Here is a 6,522-nt window from a genome sequence, read left to right as displayed (position 1 = left end):
TTGTCACAATAACATTTTGCTGAGCCACAACCATGTGCCATGTGTGCACAACAGCCCCCAACAAATAACAAACAACAGCAACAAACAACTGACACATAGCTGCTGTTCAGACATACTGCTGGCAGAAATACTGCCGTGTTACGTGTTTGCTTGTTTATTTATGAAGCACACATTAATACAACAGCTGTTGCCCAAGGTGCTGCACAAAGCAATAATTTAAATGATAGAATAAAACAATGACATATAAAAAAAAGAACAATAGAGACAGATACATAAAGCTTTGGTTTGGTAGAGCAATCAAGCAAAGTCCTGAGACAGTAGGTGATTTTTTTAACCGACTTTTAAATGTGAATATAACTGGAGCTGATCTGATGTGTAGAGATAAAAGGGTGCCATTACCGAGAATGCTTGGTCCGCCGTCAGTTTCAGCCTTAAAATTAGGAATAATCAGGAGCAGCTGGTTGGATGACCTAAGAGATCTAGTGGATTAAAGTCGATTTAGAAGATCTGCAAGGTAAGGAGGAGCCAAGCCACTAAGTGATTTCAAAACAAATAATAATTTGAGTTCGATTTGATAACACATTGCAACCAGTGAAGAGAGCATAAGACTGGAGTAATATGGTCTCGTTTATGAGTACCTGTCAGCATCCTGCTGCTGCATTTTAAACTGCTTGTAAACGTGATAACGTTTTCTGATCTTATGTATAGAGAATTACAGTAGTTGAGCTTTGAAAAAACAAATGCATGAATGACTTTCTCCAGATTTTTAAAGGAGAGAAAATAATGTCCTGAGGGCAGGCTGTAGGCTTCTGGGCCTGTATTCACAAAGCTTCTTAGAATCCTCTCAGAGAGCTCCTATCTTAGCCTAAAAAGTCCTAGCTGGGAGACTAAAATGATTTAGGAAACTTATTTATTTAAATTTATTTACCATACTGAGTTTATTACTTAATCCATTTGAGACTGATGGGAGCTAAATGGCTCAGCTTTTACCAGTTTACATGACAGCAGTCTGTTTAAGTTGCACTTTTGGATGGCATGTAGCCACCAATCCAAGAGAGATGAAAGGAAGTAAAAGAACAAGGAAACCAAATTGGACAGAAGAGACTGAAACCAGAAGATTTCTGTGTCACTATATGAGGCTGTTAAAGTGTTTCAATAGTTTGTGTGATTGCTCTGCTGATGGACAGACACAAGTCATCACTGCTGCACTGTTGCATTTTTCCAGTTGCCAAATACCTCAGTGCTGTAATCACTTTCATTTCTGGTGTTATGACATTACTACTTTGGGTGGGCGATGTGAGCACATCTCTAATAAGTTTGACGACAAACATTATCACATCACACGTTTAATTAACTCATGATCGTTCAGTGTTTGGAGAATATTTCTTCTTTCAGCCATTTTGTCCTCTGCTAAAGAAACTCTTAAGCCTCTTAAAAGTCCTCCTCTCTACTCTTAATAATTTTTACCTTAGGAGCTGTTTTTAGGGCTAAGATGTTTCATCCATCAATTTTATCTTTAGTAAGATTTAGGCCTTAAGTTTAAGGGGAAATTCTAAGAAAACGTCATAATTCAAAGAATTTTCTTTGAATTTCATCACTAGGAGCAACTTTTAGGATTAGGAAGTTTTGTGAATATGGGCCCTGGTGTTTAACAATCTCCTGTAAGGTTGCAAAAGAAACAGGCTTAAAGTGATTAAAAGCAGCGGGACATGTGGATGAAACTGATGGGACATAGTCTAATTGTCTAATCTAGTGTCCTCAGTCTTCTCAAAATATTTATGAAAGTTTTCACAGGTTTGAAGAGACATCAAAGCAATCAGACAGAGAGATTAATAACAGAGTGTAACATATTAAATAAAACTCTAGGTTTGTCCCAATTTTTTCAGTCACAGAAGAGATATAATTTGCGCTCGCTTTATTTGAGGATTTCTGATATTTAACTAATGAGTCTCTGAAGATCTCATACAAGACTTGAAGTTTGTCCTGCAGCTCTTACTGCATTACATCTTACATCTTATCTGCCTTATCTGACTGGCAGCTACCTAAAAGGGTCAGCTGCTGTAACATCAGCCGTCAGCAGCCTTAAAGAGAGGCAATGGAAGCTCACAGCAGATGCACTAAGCTCAGTGCTATTGCTGTTGCCACTATTTGAGGCAGGCATTGCTGGAAAGACAGGAAAGCTTCCTTCACCTGTTCATCGCTCAGACCCCCCACTACCAAGCAAACAGCACATCTCGAAGCTTGCAAGAGAAACTCTGTGTCCCTGTCGTCCATGGAATGTTTCTCTGGCCACCAGAATACTCATAGGTCATCATGGAAAATTTGTAGCTCAAACGCACACACAACCAATGTGCACTGTAGACTATACAGGTTGTGTATCAGTTGTTTATCTTTCAAAACAAATAATAATGGGATGCCCACAGAACCACCACAATTCTGACATGTCCAGTCCCCCTATCTCCAGTGCAACTTTAAACTAGCCAGCCTATGTGACGAGAGGGGCAGCATGGGCAGTGTTAGCAATATCCTCACCAGTGCATCAGACCTGTATTCTAGAAGGCATGTCATGGGTCTCAGTAAGACCCTGTCTGAGACAGGGGTCTCAGTAAGACCCTGTCTGACCAGTCTGTTAGATGAGGTGAGATAAAGGATTTTGTCCATCGTATCCACCTCACCAATGATCGTCCTTTCCAGTTCCCATACCAACCTGTGCCTCCAGCTCACTACGATAAGTTGAGGGAGGTACTGTCAGATATGGAGATGAAGGGCATCATAGTAAGTCCTTAAGTGAGTACGCATCACTGCTGGTGATGGTATGGAAGAAGTCGGGTGATTTGAGGATCTGCACCGACTTCCACTGACTTAATGCTAGGACGGTAAAGGATGCTCACCCTCTACCCCATCAATCGGACTGTCTTGCCACCCTGGGTGGTAATGCTTCCTTAAGTACCATGGACTTTACTTTTGGATTTCATAATATTCCCCTTCATGAGTCAGATAAGCATTACACAACCTTTACTCCACCGCTGGGCATCTTTTATGCAAATGATGCTCAGCATCTTTGGTGATCTGAACTTCTCCAGTTTCCTCTGTTACCTGGATGACCTTCTGGTTTTTGCCCCTTCAGAAGGGGAGGCCATTAGGCGACTGGAGATCGTTTTCTCCCGCTCCAGTCCAGTAACCTGAAGCGTGTACAGATCCTGGTGTTGTCCCTCCTTTCTCAAACAGAGAGAGATCCGTGCGTTACTTGTTGGCTGGATTCAGGGTTAACAACAGACAACCTGGAGGTTCGCTTGTGGCAGGGGTGCACTATTTATCTGTAATCAAAAAGCAGACATAGCTCCCAAATGCAGAACACAGTTAGCAAGACTTTTATTTGACGGCTCTTTATTTATAAAAATGCTGGAGATGAAGTGTGTCTCGATCCAGGAGCTCTTGTGTCCGAGTTGACGGCTGTCCAATGATGACCAGAGATGATAGGTGACAACGGAACACCGGGAGCAGGAGTCTTTTCTCCTAAAAGATGAAGAAGCAGTGGAGGAGAATGCAACCTGTAGAGTAAAGACAAGGTAAGTATTTATTTTCTTTCTCAATTTCTGAGAGCCGAGTGAAGTAACTACCAAGAAGGTAGACTAGACGAACTGGCAACGTGGCTGGAGAAGACCAGAGCTTTTATGGATGGGATGTATGTGGTGTGTGTGTGTGTGTGTGTGTGTGCGTGCGTGCGTGCGTGCGTGTGTGCGTGTGTGTGTGTGTGTGTGTGTTATTGTTTATATTGTGGAATTACAGAGTCTTATGGCCATGGACACAAAAGACTTCCAGAATCTCTCAGTAATGGCTTGAATTTGTCTGTGGCTGAATGAACTTCCCATTCGCCACAGTTCCTCATGAAATGGGTAGACAGAATTGTCCAATGTGGAGTTGATTTTGTCCACCATCCCCCTCTCTGCCACAGACTCCAGACTTTTGCCTTCTTGATCGACTTGTTTAGTCTATTGGTCTCACCAGCCTTGATGCCACCTCCCCAGCACACAATTGCAAAGAACAGTGCACTCACTAATACAGAATGATAGAACATCTTCAGCAGCTTGTTGCACACGCCAAAGGAACAGAGTCTCCTGAGGAAGAACAGTCTGCTCTGTCCTTTCTTGAAGAGTGCATCTGTATTGTTTGACCAGTCTACTTTACTGTTCATGTGGACTGCAAGATATTTGTAAGAGTCCACAATCTCTACTTTCTCTCCAAGGATGGAGACAGGGACTGGGGTCTTCCTGCTTCTCCTAAAGTCCACCACCAGTTCTCTGGTTTTCTTGATATTGAACTTTAGACAGTTGTTACACCAATCAACAAAGCTTTTTATCAAGTGTTGTTATCATTATTGATGCATCCAATGATTGAGGAGTCATCGGAGAACTTCTGGAGGTGTCAGGTTCCTGAGTTGTAGCGGTTTGAGGTGTAGAGTGTAAACAAGAATGGTGCCAGTACAGTTCCTTGGGGTGCACCAGTGATGCTCATCACCACATCGGATACACAGCCATCTAAACAAACAAACTGTGGCCGCCCAGTGAGGTAGTCTGTGATCCACTCCACCAAGTCTGCGGGAACTTCCATATCCTGCATCTTTGCACTTAGCAGGTGGGGCTGAATAGTGTTGAAAGCACTTGAAAGGTCAAAGAACATGAGTCTCACTGTGTTGCCCAACCAGAAGGGAGTATGGTCTGTGCTCTCTAAGAAGATGATGGCATCTTCCACTCCGGTGTGTTCCTGATATGCAAACTGCAAGGGCTCCAGAAATTCAGACACTTGAGACCTCAGGTGTTGCATGACCAGTCTCTCAAACACTTTCATGATATGTGATGTTAGTGCTACTGGTCTGAAGTCACTAAGGGTACTGGGACGGGTTCTTTTTGGTAATGGGACAATACAGGAAGTTTTCCATAACTTAGGCACCTTTTTGAGCCTCAGAGAGAGGTTGAAGAGTTGCTGAAAAACCTCTGCAAGCTGTCCAGCACACACCTTAAGTATTCTGGGGCTGATCTCATCTGGTCCTTTTGCTTTGTTGGTCTTTAGTTTGGTTAGCTCCTTCCTCACCTGTTCTGTGGCAAAGGCTGGGCCTGTGTAGTGTGTTGATGAGGAGTCAGATGATGAGGGCAGAGGAGGAGTTATTGGAGATGAGGTATACTTCAATGTTGTATGGCTGCCGATAGAGGAGATGGTATCAGTTGGCAATGGGGAGGCAGCATTGGCAGAGATGTTGGGTGGAGGGATGTGAAGAGACCACAAGGCATCAGCTAAGCTGGTGGAGGGAGGAGGGATGGTGTGTGAGGACACTGGGTCAGAGTAAGAAGCAGAGGTGGTGCCAAATCTATTAAAGAACAGATTAAGTTCATTAGCAAACTTTGAGTCTCCTTCCACAGCAGTGTGTGACTTCTTATAGCCAGTCATTATTTTCATCCCATTCCAAACCTTTTTGATATTATTCTGTCTCAACTTGTGCTCTACTCTGTCTCTATAGCGCTGCTTTGCCTCCCTCAGCTTCCTCTTGAGTTCCGTCTGCACAGCTTGGAGTTCCCCCTTGTCTCTTGCCATGAATGCCCTTTTCTTCTTGTTGAGGAGGCCTTTAATGTCCTTAGTTATCCATGGCTTATTATTGGGGAAACAAGAAACTTTTTTGGCTGGAACAACATTGTCCTCACAGAAGTGGATGTAGTCTGGATGTAGTCTGGATGCCTTCAATGTCCTCACCATGAGCATCCATGAAAAGGTCCCAGTTTGTAACCCTGAAGCACTCCTGCAGGGCCTGCTCAGCATCCTTTGACCAAACCTTCACATATCTCTTGGTAGCTGACTGTTGTCTTACTACGGGCTTGTATGTTGGTACTAGATACATTAAGTTGTGGTCTGAGCCACCAAGCGGAGAGACGGTTGAAGAGCTGTATGCCTCCTTCACATTGGCATAAAGGAGATCAACAATCTTATTTTCTCGTGTTGCACAGTCCACATACCGTTTGAAGTTGGTCAGAGTTCCCGAAATACTGACATGGTTAAAATCCCCATTAATTAAATTGAATGTTACTAACCTTGTGCTCTCTCTCTCCCCTAGTTTGTGCTCTCTCCCTCTCTCTCTGTTCTCTCTCTGTAACTTCTGCAGGTGTCCCTGGTCCTGGAGCTGTATATTGCTGATGTGCAGTTACTGGCCCCACCAACCTGCAGTGTCTATTTGTTGTTTATTGTTACTGTTCTTTTCTCTCTCCTCTATCCACTCACCCCAACCGGTTGAGACAGATGGCCGCCCAAACTGAGCCCAGTTCTGCTGGAGGTTTTTTCTTCTGTTAAAGGGAGTTTTTCCTCTCCACTATCGCCAAGTGCTTGCTCATAAGGGATTTGTTGGGTTTTTTTCTTTTTTGTAAAGTGCCTTGAGATGATTGTATTGTGATTTGGTGCTATACAAATAAAACGGAATTGAATTGAATTGAATTGAATTGGGAAACTGCTGTAAGAGATGAATTATATGATTAGTTT

Source organism: Mastacembelus armatus, chromosome 20 (assembly GCF_900324485.2).
Source record: "Mastacembelus armatus chromosome 20, fMasArm1.2, whole genome shotgun sequence".
In the NCBI taxonomy this organism is placed as follows: Eukaryota; Metazoa; Chordata; class Actinopteri; order Synbranchiformes; family Mastacembelidae; genus Mastacembelus; species Mastacembelus armatus.
The sequence above is the reverse complement of the archived record's forward strand: the minus strand, read 5'-3'. Positions refer to the sequence as shown.